Source organism: Chiloscyllium plagiosum, unplaced genomic scaffold (genome assembly GCF_037043375.1).
Source record: "Chiloscyllium plagiosum isolate Xiang-an unplaced genomic scaffold, Cpla_swu_hap1 HiC_scaffold_18, whole genome shotgun sequence".
Taxonomy (NCBI): domain Eukaryota; kingdom Metazoa; phylum Chordata; class Chondrichthyes; order Orectolobiformes; family Hemiscylliidae; genus Chiloscyllium; species Chiloscyllium plagiosum.
The window spans coordinates 45,838,240-45,852,369 of record NW_028270156.1 but is presented as its reverse complement, the minus strand read 5'-3'; the positions used below and the strand labels follow the sequence as shown (position 1 = coordinate 45,852,369).

Genomic DNA, 14,130 nt, shown 5'->3' with positions numbered 1-14,130 from the left:
GCTACGAATTTCCAGCTTTGTAACATTGCTTTGTTCAGCTCATCTCCTGATGAAATCTTCATTCATGTCTTTGTTATGTCCAGGCTTGACTACTTCAACTCACTCATGGCTAGCTTTCCATATTCTATCCTCCAAAAATATGATGGCAGTTCAAGTTCTATTGCCAGTGACCTTAATCAAAGCAACTATTGTTCATCATCCATGTGCCCAAGGACATATGCAGAATATCACTGAAGTGACCTTCAATATATTTCAAATTTTAAAATTTTCAAATCACTTCTCAAGATCCACATTTCATCTCTTGCCCTGTTCTCACTTAGCACCCAGTTGCATTCTTGTAAACACTATCAAGCCTGTTCTCTCCAAACAAAAAGAGTATAAAAATACCAATATGACCGCATTATCAGAAAATGTTAGCTCTACTGCATATCAATCTCACAACAGGTAGGTGATAAATACTCCATCTCATTTAAATAAATTTACCAGAAAAATTTGGTTCAACCAAGCAACTGTGAAGGTCACTGCTGGATAAACTCCAAAGTAACACCTTTAGACTGATTCAGATTCAAAAGACGCAAAAGCAGATCAACACAATGGTAACAGTGCCTAAAATACAATTGACAAACAAGTCAAAATACAACACGTTTCATGACTTCTGGACATCACAAAGGGCTTAACAGCCAATGTAGTATCTTTGAAGCACAGTTACTGCAGTGATGTATGGAAGATTCCTCACAGCAAGTTCCTACAAAGAGTAAGGTGATTCTGATCAGGTCATTTTTCTTTTCAAACCAACGCTAATTAAGAAATAAACATCCACCAGCAAACATGAGTTAACCCTCTTGCTATTCACAACATTGCTACAGCAGCATTAATACAGAGATTGCAGAGGGAGGAGAGAGAGGAAATAGCTGGGGCCCTGACAGATATCTTTATGGCATCCTTAAATACAGGTGAAGTGCCAGAGGACTGGAAGGTTGCTCATGTTGTCCCCTGTACAAGAAGGGTAGTAGGGATATTCTGGGTAACTACAGACCAATAAGCCTGACATCAGTGGTGGGAAAGTTGCTGGGGAGGGTACTGAAGAATAGGATCTATTTATATTTAGAAAAGAATGGGCTTATCAGTGATAGGCAACATGGTTTTGTGCGGGGGGAGATTGTGCCTTACCAACTTAATAGAGTTCTTCGAGGAAGTGACCAAGTTGATAGATGAAGGAAGGGCTGTCGATATCATATACATGGACTTTAGTAAGGCATTTGATAAGGGCCCCCATGTAGACAAATGGAGAAAGTGAAGTCACATTGTCTACCTAGATGGATAAAGAACTGTTGAGTGACAGGAGACAAGAGAGTAGCAGTCGAAGGGAGTTTCTCGAAATGGAGAAAGGTGACCAGTGGTGTTCCACAGGGGTCAGTGTTGTTTGTAATATACATAAATGACCTGGAAGAGGGTACTGTTGGCAATGATCAGCAAGTTTGCAGATGACACTGAGATTAGTGGAGCAGCAGAAAGCATAAGGGGCTGTCAAAGAATACAGGAGGATATAGATAGACTGGAGAATTGGGTGGAAAAGTGGCAGATGGATTTCAATCCAAACAAATGTGAGGTGATGCATTTAGGCAAGACTAATTCTAAAACGAATTATACAATGAACAGAAAAGCCTTGTGAAAAGTTGATAGGCAGAGAGATCTGGGAGTGCAGGTCCATTGTACCCGGAAGGTTGTTGCACAGGTGGACAGAATGGTCAAGAAAGCATTGCTTGCCTTCATTGGTCAGAGTATTGAGTATAAGAGCTGGCAAGTCATGTTAAAATTGTACAAGACATTGGTTCGGCTGCATTTAGAATACCGTGTACAGTTCTGGTCGCCACATCACCAAAAGGATGTGGATGTTTTGGAGAGGATGCAGAGAAGGTTTACGAGGATGCTGCCTGGTATGGAAGGTGCTAGCTATGAAGAAAGGTTGAATAGGTTAGGCTTATTTTCATTAGAAAAAAGGAGATGGGGGGGGGGGGGGGGGAAACCTGACTGAGGTTTACAAAATCATGAAGGGTATAGACAGGGTGGATAGAGACAAGCTTTTTCCCAGGGTGAAGGATTCCGTAACGAGAGGACACGCTTTCAAAGTGAGAGATGGAAAGTTTAAGGGGAATACACTCGGCAAGTACTTCACACAGATGGTAGTGAGCATCTGGAACGTGTTGCCAGAGGAGGTAGAAGCACGCACAGTAGATTCATTTCAGATGCATGAGTAGGTGGGAGCGGAGGGATACAGATGCTTAGGAATTGGGCAACAGGTTTAGATAGTACATTTGGATCGGCTCAGGCTTGGAGGGCCAAAGGGCCGGTTCCTGGACTATAAATTTTCTTTGTTCTATCCACTTTAGTAGACAGGACAGTTAATTATACATTACATCCCACCAGACTTTAATACTCCAAGAACTGAAATGAACAGTCAAGGAGAAGACATCAAGTTTAAGGCATGAAGTACGATATACTTGCAGCATTTTTACAAACATCACTCGTTTGTGCAATTAAAAAATGTTCTTGCTCTGTGTAGCTCACGTATTACCAGCTTGATCTATTCTAAGACACTAAGTCAATCAACATAACTCTTGCTTTAAACACCAACATAGTCTGTGGCAGTAAGAATTTTGCTTTCAATTACAAAGGAACTTTGAAACTGAATAGTCACATAGTACATGCTCAAGTTCCAGCTACAGAAATAATGAGGAGCTAGGGCCTTATACCAATAAAGGTAGGCAGGGTGGTGAAGGCGGCTTTTTGCATATTTGCATTCATGGGTCAGAACACTTGAGTATAGCAATTGAGACGTCATAATGAGATTGTACAGGGCATTAGTGAGACCACTTCTGGAATATTGGTACAATTCTGGCCACCCTTCTGTAGGGAAGATGCTGGAGAGGATACAGAAAAGATTTACAAGAACGTTGCCGGGGCTGGAGTGTTTGAGCTGTAGCAAGGAGGCTGAATTGGTTGGGTTTTTGTTCCCTTTGAGGCTGAGGAGTAACCTTATGAAATCATGTTGGGCGTGCATAAGATGAATAGCCAATGTCTTTGTCCTAAGATGGCAGGTTGAGGAGAAGGTCCAAAATTAGACAGCATAGGTTTAAGGAAAGATAGAAAAGATTTAAAAACAACCTGAGGGATAACTTCTTCCACACAGAGGGTGGTGTGTGTACGGAATGAGCTGTCAGAGGATTTGGTAGAGATAGGTACAATTACAACATTTAAAAGGCATCTGAATGGGTAAATGAACAGAAAAGGGTTTAGAGGGATATGGGCTAATTGCTAGCAACTGTCAGATTAGGATGTCTGGTCAGCGCAAAAAGAGTCTGGTTCCATTCTGTATGACTGATTAGCTATCTTAAAAAAAACCATAGAACAACTAAGGGGTGGGACATGCAAAGGAAAAGATAAACATCAGCTCACAACTGCCTTAGATATCCTATTCCCTTCCACCACTGACAAAATTATCAGTTATCACCTAATCATTTGTCTTCCCCCATTTTCTCTGCCCTCTCGTATTAAAGAATTTGCCTATATGTAGGTGCTGTTGTACTAAATCCCACCACTAAGTCCTCTCCTATTAAAAGCAAGCTTTTGAACGGTTTGCTCTTTTCCTTTCAAACAAATTCATCTCTAGACCCATCTCTCCACCCAAATTGTTCTTTCAGCTCTAAACTCCAACATCCAAGGTATTTGAACATGGTTGCCTTTTGGTCTCTCCCACACTGCTGATTCAAACTCTCAATCCAGCTTATATCCTGGTCTCAGCACTGCTATGGTCTACAAAGGAAAATCAATTATATTCTTGGACTGCAACCACAGAGCATTAAACTTTCTTGAAATATAAAAATTAAAACTCCATGGACCTCTCCTCTTCCATATTCATCCCATGCTTATCACAATTTACAGTCAGGATCACATGCACACCGACAACACCAACTTTGTGTACACTGCTATGACTTGAATTTGATGGCATAACCTTGAATGAATCAGACCTTCCACCAAGCGACCATCAAAAAGCCAGAGTCAATAGTTCCTGGCTAAATCAAAAAAAACTTATGCTTTTATCAACAACTCAGTCTCCCATCAAGAATTTTACATCATCTCTCATCCTTCTAAACTCTAGGGAATAACACATTCCAGAAATCAGTTTAGAGAACTATTATTGGTCTCTCTACAGCAGACATCTCGTAAGTGTAAGGAGACAAAAACAACAGCTAGTAGAATACCATTGATTATTGCTTTATTCCACAAGCTACAAAATTCACTGCATCAGAACTCATGTTCTTATAAATTTCAACTTTAATGGTTTTGATGGATTGCTCCCTCTCATTTGCAAAGATGATTTTTGTTTCAGTTATTACAGCAAGCCTCTTTCAATACTGAAGTTAATAAGTCAACGCACTCCTGATAATTCAAGATCTGAAAAAAATTTTATAGCTCAGTTTAGTAAGCAATATAAAGAAAGGAATTTGTAGTTTACAGCAGATAATTTGAGTCTTAAGAGTTAGATAGGCTTTTAACTGGCAAACAAGTACAACTAAAACAAGAATATTTTCAACTTAAATTGTAGGACTAATTTGTCTTACTAAAAGTGCATGCTCAACAATGCCTGTTTCAAATATAGCAAGTATTTGGAAGTGCTATTATTTATTGTGGGGTAATTGAATACAGCATTAGGGAGGTTCTACTTTAGTTATAAAGGGAGTTAATGAGACCACAGTACTGACTACAGCATCATTCTCTTTATTAAAGATCGGATGTAGTCAGTTCCCAAATCACAAACAGGTTCCATTGTGGAGTACATTTGCAAGTCAGAACACAATGCAAGTCAACAAAGTAAATGTTTGGATGTCAGGTCTTGACAATTACAATCACCTGATGAAGGAGCGTCGCTCCGAAAGCTAGTGTGCTTCCAATTAAACCTGTTGGACTATAACCTGCTGTTGTGTGATTTTTAACTTTGTACACCCCAGTCCAACACCAGCATCTCCGAATCAGGCCTGTAAGGGGTTACTTTTGTAAGCCAAAGAGCCCCTCTCACGACATTGGAAACTCTTCAAAGTTTTCCAGACTAACTTTGGAATGTACAGGTTGTTTTATGAACGAAGGTTAGACAGGCTAGGCTTGTAGCCACTGGAGTTTAGAAGATTAAGAGGTAACTTGATTCAAACAGAAGATTTTTCTTCTGGGGAGGGCATTCGCCTTGACAGGGTAAATACATTAGGATATTTCTTGTGGGAGAATCTAGAACCAGGAGTCACTTTCAAAACTCAAAAGAATCACCTATTTAAGAGGGATGAGGAGAACATTTCATGAGTGTTTGGAGCTTCCTTCCTCAAATGCCACTGGCAGCAGAATTCTTGAATATTTTACTGGCAAAATTGGATACATTCTCGATAAGTAAGCAGGTGAAAGGTAATTAACTGATAGGTGAGAATATCAAGTAACTAGGTCAGCCATCATCTTATTGAATGGTCAAACATGCTCAAAAGAGCCAAGTGGCCTGTTCCTAATTCATCTGTTTGTATATTATACAAAATGTATAATTTTCTAAAAACAGCCAAAGTAACACAAGCTGTAAAGTGATCAAAAACTGATATAACAACCAACTATTAATCATGCAGTGGGAGAAACAGAAATCACATCCTCCAGTGGTAACACAATCTTCTCAGATTATTGACAAAGATGTTTTATTGAATACACAACTGAAACTCCATTAAGTGACCAGCATACATTTTTACTTTTCTGAAATAACAGTATACACTTTTGTCAGGATAAGGATACTTCTCTCTCTCTCCTATTTTCAATGCTAGTCAATCTTCATACCTTCCCACAGCAAAAGGTTGCTACAGAATCATGTTTGTAATGAATGGCTAATTTATAAAGAAAAAAAACAGGTGAAAAGAAACATGTTTCTTTGTCAGTTGTGATTCTCAAAATGACCGAAAATGCATGAAAGGGACATTCTCATTGTTTGTGTTGGTGTCTGCAGTTTATACATATTCCAAATAATCATTCATTCAGTTTGAATTTATGCACAAAATCAGTACAATTTTGTATAAAATTCATGAGTGAAGTATTTTTAAAACTAGAATTTAAATAACTATCAATAGCTGCTAATATATTTTTCTTTGGTAACAACCTTGAGAACAAGCAATTTAGTTTAAAACTGAAGTCAAATAAACCACTACAAAAACCAATTATAAAACAGAAACACTACTGCAAGAGTACAAGCTTCATGTGATAAGTCATCCAATTATAAATCGATTAAATATTTTTCTTCTAGTACTTTCATTAAAAGTTAAATTCCAGGTGACAATCATTACTACAAGCACAAACTAGCAACTTTCATGTGCTTCTAAATTACTTTGCTGTTGAAGTTACTTCAGTTACTGTCAATACTAAAGAAACATTAAAAGACACTTATGAATAATGCTCAGAACAATCCTGTATTACTGTAAAGCCACAGTTTACTTAAGTTAAAAATGTATGGAAACACGAGTCGGGCCTTCGGTCCCTCAAGCCTGCTTTGCCAGCTCATGGCTGATCTGTATTTAAGCTCTATTTATCTCCCTTAGTTCCTTATCTTATTATAGACTTTATTCAATAGTGATTAATCTCCCAATTTTAAATTTGAGCAAGAATTTGTGGCTTTTTAATGTATATAGGGATGGCAGACACTGCACAGAATTTGCACACAGGAAGGTTCACCAAATAGTAAATAATTGAAAAACAACATTCTATTTCTGATGCTGTTGGTTGAAGGATAGAAGTTTGCCAAGACACTGGTATTCATTCTTCTTGAAGACGATGGAATCTTGCACTTCTATCCAAGTTAGATCTTATCTGCAAATCAGCACCCATAATGGTATGGGCTTGTCTCAGGACTGTTATTGAAAAGGTCACCCTGTATAATGAGATAAAGTCAAAAGTGGGGTTCGAACACAATCTTTTAAACTCAGATAAGTGCTTTGATTAAGCATTTTAGTTTGAAACTCAAGTCTTGAGGAGCTCCTGCTTTCCAACCTGTTTGATTAGTACCCAAATCTACATTCTTATCCAAATAATGCAGGAAGTGTTCTGTTCAAAGTTACTAAACAACTCAACATAATGAAATCTCAAGTGTTATGATTTTTAATTTGAGGTTTAGTCCAACAGGTTTTTAGAAGCACTAGGTTTTGAAGAAGCAGCGCTTCGAAAGCTAGTGCTTCCAAATAAACCTGCTGGACCAAACCCTGGTGAGAGAGACTTTTTAAACTTTGTCCACAACAGTTCAACACCAGCTCCTCCAAATCATAAAGAAATGTCAATGAACACTCAAAATAGCAAACCTATTACTGATCAGATTTTCCACAATGATATCTAAATAAATTAGAACCGGTCAATCAAGATGTGATTCATTAAAATGACATCACCTATTTCAAGATGGGGAAAAAGACTTGCATTTATAAAGTGTCTTTCACAATCTCAAAGCATCTGTAAGCATTACAGCCAATAAAGAGTTTCTGAAGTGTGGTTACTTTTGTCATGTAGTGAATTTGTGATCAACAAGGGCCCACAAAGAAACGAGATAGTGATCATAGAAATCTGATTTTGTGATGTTGGTTGAGATTATACACTTTGCTCTGAAAGCCAGAAGAATTCCTGATGCTCTCCTAATGTTCCCTTAGATCACTTACTTCCAACTGAGGGGGCACATCTTTTTAAAAAAGCTCAACACTGCATATTCCTATTATATCGTCCAAGCTGAAGAAGGGCTTATGCCCAAAATGTCGATTCTCCTTCTCCTTTGATGCTGCCTGACCTGCTGCGCTTTTCCAGCAACACATTTTTAAGTATTGTTCAAGCTGACACTTGCTTATATCATTCAAGAGTCAGCTTGAACGATATAAGCAAGCGTCTGAAGGGAGTCTTGTACAGTTTTCTTTCCCAGAAGAATGCTATCACTGAGCCAAAAGCTGATAACTAATTCCAGTTTTCATAACGTGTCCAAGTGAAGGTGGCTACTTGGTCTATCACCACTAGACAATACACAAAGATTGAAATATCACTTGCTCATCACAAACATCCAATTAATCTTTAAATGTGTGAAGTAAATTCCACACGATCACTCTCTAGAAGCATGTCAGGTTAAGTCCTAAATGTGCCTTGAATTATGTTAAACTTGTGCATCTACTCCAGTTATTATACTAACTTTTAGTTGTGTTCAGATTTGCATGTTCTATACTTTGCATAATAGAGCTGAAAGTCTTAAGAGTGAAAAATATTAAACTGAACAAGTAGTCTCTGTTGAAAATGTGTTGCTGGAAAAGCGCAGGTCAGGCAGCATCCAAGGAGCAGGAGAATCGACATTTTGGGCATGAGCCCTTCCTCAGAACAAGTAGTCTCTGTTGACAACTAAGTCCAGTCAGTCAGTCATGTAGCTTTTCTTGTTTAGAGCTCAGCACAGAAATGCCGTTCTGTCACTTCAGTTGCAAAATACATGCAAAAAAAAGGTAGCCTGACAAAAAAAAAGTTTAAGCATGATATAACAGCTCAAAAAGTGGAGAGAAAATCTCCAATTTAAATTAGGGTTATATCTTTGGGTATAACATTATAAGAGACTACAGGAAAATGTTGACGTTCTTTCGTAAATTTAGGTAGGAGTTAGACGTGTTCATGCAACAGTTGGATGTTTTTCAACAGCTGATCATGTTGTTAGGGATAGGCAGCCAGAAATATTCTAATCATAACAGCTCCGAAGTAAAAATGAACAAAGGTCACGGGATTTGTCGCTAACGTTCAAAGTTACCCAACGACTGAAGGCAAAACACTCCTTGTAAGTATCAATTGCTCTGTTGTATATACACCAACAGGTCAGGCAAGATTACTGACTACACTGTACCATGTCGGCTCTGATACGACAGCAGCTTTTCTTTACCCTTGACCTCAACACGAATCACCGACGCAGTAAGAGCTTGCACCTCCCTCTCTCTCTGATACCTCACCGCCCCCTTCCGACTGAGAGAGAAAGGAAACCTCAGCAACAAAACCTTAAAATCTAGTTTATGGACACTTGACCAAAGGCGAAAGACACAGACAGGGGAAAAACACGTCGCGGGGTTTTTTTTCCCCCCTCCCCCTGGGTGGGTGGTGGGAAGAGTTGGGTTCAAAGTAAAAAGAAAAAAAGATTCCGAAACGAAAAAAATAAGGAATTTAAAAGGGGATGAATAGCATTTAATCCTGTTCTCCAAAATGACGTTTTCATTTTCCTCCACCTGGCGGCGTGTTCCTTTAAAATTGGTTAGTCTCTTTAAATCGCCAAAAGATAGGAATATGTCTACGACATGAGATTGTCGAATATTTTTTAAAAAAACTTACACCCGTCAATGTCACCAAGTAGCACGGCAGGAACAAGATAAATCGGTACAAAAGAAAAGTTAACGTAGAAATAAGTTACAGCTAATAGCAGATGATGGAACGTGAAGTTAAAACCGGTTCCATTTTGTATGACTGACTTCGAGAGAGGTTTAGTATATATATATATAAAAAAAAAAGGAAAAAAATATTCGGGCCAAAAGCAAAGCCTCGGCGTAAACTCTCCGAGAAACAAGAATGGTAGCTCCATTCCCTCGGCATCGGCGTCAAAAACAGTCGCCGCTTATTCAAGAAAAGGGAGCGAAAAAACAAAAAAAAAGATAAAAAAACAAAATCCTACGAATTTCCTTGCTCGAAACAGACGGACAAGGCAACACGGAAAAACCCGGCCATCATTTCTCAGCCCCTTTCCTTACCCCAATTTAGCTGCTTTCTGCGACCAGACGGGGCCAAGACCAACACACAAACATCCGAGCGAGTCGTTTTTTTAAAAAAAATTAAAAATCACAAACTTCCTCTCCCTTTCGTCGTTTTCTTGTTTTAAAAAAAGAGGGGTCGAAAAATAAACTTCGCTTCTCTCCTCAGGACGAGCCGGGAACCTCTGTCCAAATTTGAGGGGCAATTTCTAGAAAATTAACATTAGAATCCAACATGGCGGCTGGCGTCGGCCGGCGGGCTGACAGCGGCTCCCGCAGCGACTGGCAAAATAATCCCGCAGCTTCTACCGCCCCCTCCCCCACACTCACTCCCTCAACAAAAACACCCCACCCCCCCCACTGGAGGGAGGAGGGCGGAGGTGAAAAAAAAACCACTCCGCTCAACCAACAAAGGCTTCCTCCCGGCCGCCTGGTGTTAGGAGCCGGGGCGCGGCTGCCTTTTACTTTAATTATCAGTTTAAATCCCCTCGCATCCAAACCGCGGATGTATACAATAAAAAGTCCTCTCTCTCTCTCTCTCTCTCTTTTCAAGCAATTCGTTTCCCTTTAACATCACACGATGATGACAAGATAGCTCGTCCTCATGCTCCAACTCTTCCCCAATTTCCATTATTACACACTTTATGAGTAGTTATTTACTTGCTCTCTCTCTCTTCCCCCCCCAATTATTTTTTGAGGGGAGAGAGAGAGGCCAGGGTAGTTTTAAATTATCACAGCAGAAGGTTGGGAACTTACGAGTCAGTAGAGCCTGGTTCTGCTCTGTTCTTTTAATGTGTTTTCTTTGGGGCGTTATTTACTCCCTGCATCAAGTCGTACACACAAAGCTGTCGGTCTGTCCAATTGCGAAGTGAATCAAGCAGTAATCCCATGGGCATCCCCGTGCTTGGGAGGGAGGGAGAATTCGATTATCACGGGGAATCGAAGTCTATGTCAGAAACTGGGGGCTTTGTCCTCACATTACCACTAACAGAATGAAGATTGTACCTTATTTCACAGTCACACAAAATTACTGTGGCTAAGGAACCTCTCAGTCTGAGCTGACACTGGTGCTGTTAAATGTTATGGGAATGGACACCATTGTAAATTTTGAAGTGACATTGAAATATTTCCTCAACTTAAAAGTTCACAAGGGGTTATAGTCTAATTTTGAAAATATAATATTGACACTTTAAATGTAACTGGTACTTCTTTATGGTTTCTCTACAGAGTTACTGGCACTTTTCAAAAATATATTTCATTCATATTTTCCACAATGAGTCATGACTTAAACCAATGTTAGGACAAATGAAATATCCCTCTTCTTTCTCTCTTGTACTGGAACCCATATGAAAGTTAAGGGAAATCAATCAATAAAAACAAATAATTCAATACTTGTTTTATATCAATATTTATCTGAATGAGGTATGCAGTTGATGAAGTTTTTTATATTGTTATGAAGAATAGAAGTAAAACCATAGATTTAAGAGTTTTAGAAACCAGTAAGAGGATACAAATATTAATAAAAATAGAAAATATAGATTTAAACTAAACTGGCCAGATCTGTAATATCTTTTATGAGAATATAAAAAGGAGAGTAACCAAACATTTCTTTCTAACAGACAGGAGAAATAGGGAATGAAGAAATAGCAGAGGCCAAATACTATACAAATACTATTAAACAAATGCAACACAACCTGCATATGAGAAATAAAGTGTTACCAAATGGTGAACAATAGTGTAGAGCTTCAAATAATTAATATCAGAAGAGAAAAAGTTATGAGAATCATAAACCCCCAAGTCTGATGGCTTACATTTACAATTGTAAAAGTGATAGCTGCAGAGGAGTGAAAATAATAGTCATAGAATCATAGAGATGTGCAGCATGGAAACAGACCCTTCGGTCCAACCCGTCCATGCCGACCAGATATCCCAGAGACCATTCAGCCTCTGGAATCCATATGCTTGAGAACTCAATCGCCCCTATTGCACTGCTTTATCCCCATAGACCTATAAGTTTATTTCACTCAATCCAATGTCTTTCATAACCATTCATCATCCTTACTTCCACCAGCCTAGTATATAACGAATTCCAGGCCATTACCACACATTATATGAAAAGATTCTTTCTCACATCTCCAATGTGTCTGTTGCCTAAAACTTAAATCCTTGGACCATTAGCATTGAACAACTTTTCTTTTTGTCCGTCCTCTCAAACAAAATCTATAAATGACATAGAAGAAAACATAGGGGGATAGGTAAGTTCAGAGATGACATGATAATTAGTTGACAGTGAAGAAGGAGGATATAGACTGTTTGGTTAGTAAGTTTTGCATGGTCTGGAAGGAGAGGTCACATCCAAAGTGAGACACAGCCCTAGTGAGTAGAAAGTTTGAGGAACTTGGAAGCAACGTATGAATAGAACTGGATAAATTGAAGACCAGGATCAGGGGCCCAGAACAAAAGTGTGACATCATAGGTTAACCATAGATTCTTCGGTGGTGCTAGCTACCAATTTGACTATCTATTAGAAGATAATTTCAGACTGAAAGTAAACAGAGGAAATATTAACACACCGCAAACTAAAAGATCAGTACAAAATTGGGACTTCGATGTTGTGGCTATTACGGAGACATGGCTAGAACAGGGACAGGATTGGCTGTTGCAGGTTCCAGGATTTAAATGTTTTAGTAGGGTCAGAGGTGAGGGTAAAAGAGGGGGAGGTGTGGCATTGCTTGTCAAAGATAGTATTACAGTGGTGGAAAGGACGATGGATGAGGTAGTTTGGGCTGAGGTTAGGAATAGGAAAGGTGAGGTCACCCTGTTAGGAGTCTTTTACAGGCCTCCTAATAGTCCTAGAATCATTGAAGAAAGGATAGGGAAGGTGATTCAGGAGATGAGTGACAGTAACAGGGTGGTTGTTATGGGGGACTTTAACTTTCCTGATATTGATTGGGAAAGCTATAGCTCAAGTTCGTTAGATGGGTCAGTGTTTGTTCAATGTGTGCAGGAGAGTTTCCTGACACAATATGTAGACAGGCCAACAAGAGGTGAGGCCATACTGGATTTGGTTCTGGGTAACGAACCAGGCCAGGTGTTAGAATTAGAGGTAGGTGAGCACTTTGGGGATAGTGACCATAATTTGGTGATTTTTACACTCGTGATGGAGAGGGATAAGTGTGTACTACAGGGCAAGAGTTATAGTTGGGGTCAGGGAAATTATGATGCGGTGAGGCATGACTTAGGATGTGTGGCTTGGAAAAGTAGACACCAAGGCAAGAGTGTAAATGATATGTGGAGCTTGTTCAAGGAGCAACTATTGAGTGTCCTTGATAATTATGTACCTGTCAGGCAGGGAGGAAAGGGTCGTGCGAGGGAGCCGTGGTTTAATAAGGGATTGGAATCCCTTGTTAAATGGAAGAGGGCGGCCTATCTCAAGATGAGACGTGAAGGTTCAATTGGGGCGATTGAGAGTTATAGGGTAGCCAGGAAGGACCTGAAGAGAGAGCTAAGAGCAGCAAGGAGGGGACATGAAAGGTCCTTAGTCGGTAGGATTAGGGAAAACCCTAAGGCTTTCTATAGGTATGTTAGGAATAAAAGAATGACTAGGGTAGGAATAGGTCCAGTCAAGGATAGTAGTGGGAAGTTGCGTGTGGAGGCGGAAGAGATTGGGGAGACACTGAATGAATACTTTTCTTCAGTATTTACTCAGGAACAGGGCATTGTCGTCGATGTGAATACTGAGTCACAAATAAGTAGAATGGATGGCTTTGAGGTATGTAGAGAAGAGGTGTTGGAAATCCTGGAAAAGGTGAAAATAGATAAGTCCCCTGGGCCTGATGGCATTTATCCTAGGATTCTCTGGGAAGCAAGGGAGGATATTGCAGAGCCATTGGCCTTGATTTTTATGTCCTCTTTGCCTACTGGAGTAGTGCCAGAAGACTGGAGGATAGCAAATGTGGTTCCCTTGTTCAAAAAGGGGAGTAGGGATAACCCTAGTAACTATAGGCCGGTGAGTCTCACTTCTGTTGTGGGCAAAGTCTTAGAGAGAATTGTAAGGGATAGGATTTATGCACATCTGGATAGGAATAATGTGATCAAGGATAGTCAGCATGGTTTTGTGAAGGGCAGGTCGTGCCTCACAAACCTTATTGAATTCTTTGAAAAGGTGACGAAGGAGGTTGATGAGGGGAAAGCGGTAGATGTGGTATATATGGATTTTAGTAAGGCGTTTGATAAGATTCCCCATGGTAGGCTACTGCAGAAAATACGGAGATATGGCATTGAGGGTGAGTTGGAGGTTTGGATTAGGAATTGGCTGGAT

At 39.6% G+C, this 14,130-nt stretch overlaps 1 protein-coding gene across 2 annotated transcripts in view; it reads right to left on the bottom strand.

Moving 5' to 3' along the window:
* Positions 1-10,102, bottom strand: part of kmt5b (lysine methyltransferase 5B) — a 44,233-nt gene extending 34,131 nt beyond the window's left edge. For both annotated transcript variants that reach the window (XM_043705919.2, XM_043705921.2), the window contains exon 1: positions 9,810-10,102. The gene's annotated coding sequence lies outside the window, so the exon portion shown is untranslated. The remainder of the gene's footprint in view (positions 1-9,809) is intronic.
* Positions 10,103-14,130: the final 4,028 nt, after the last annotated feature.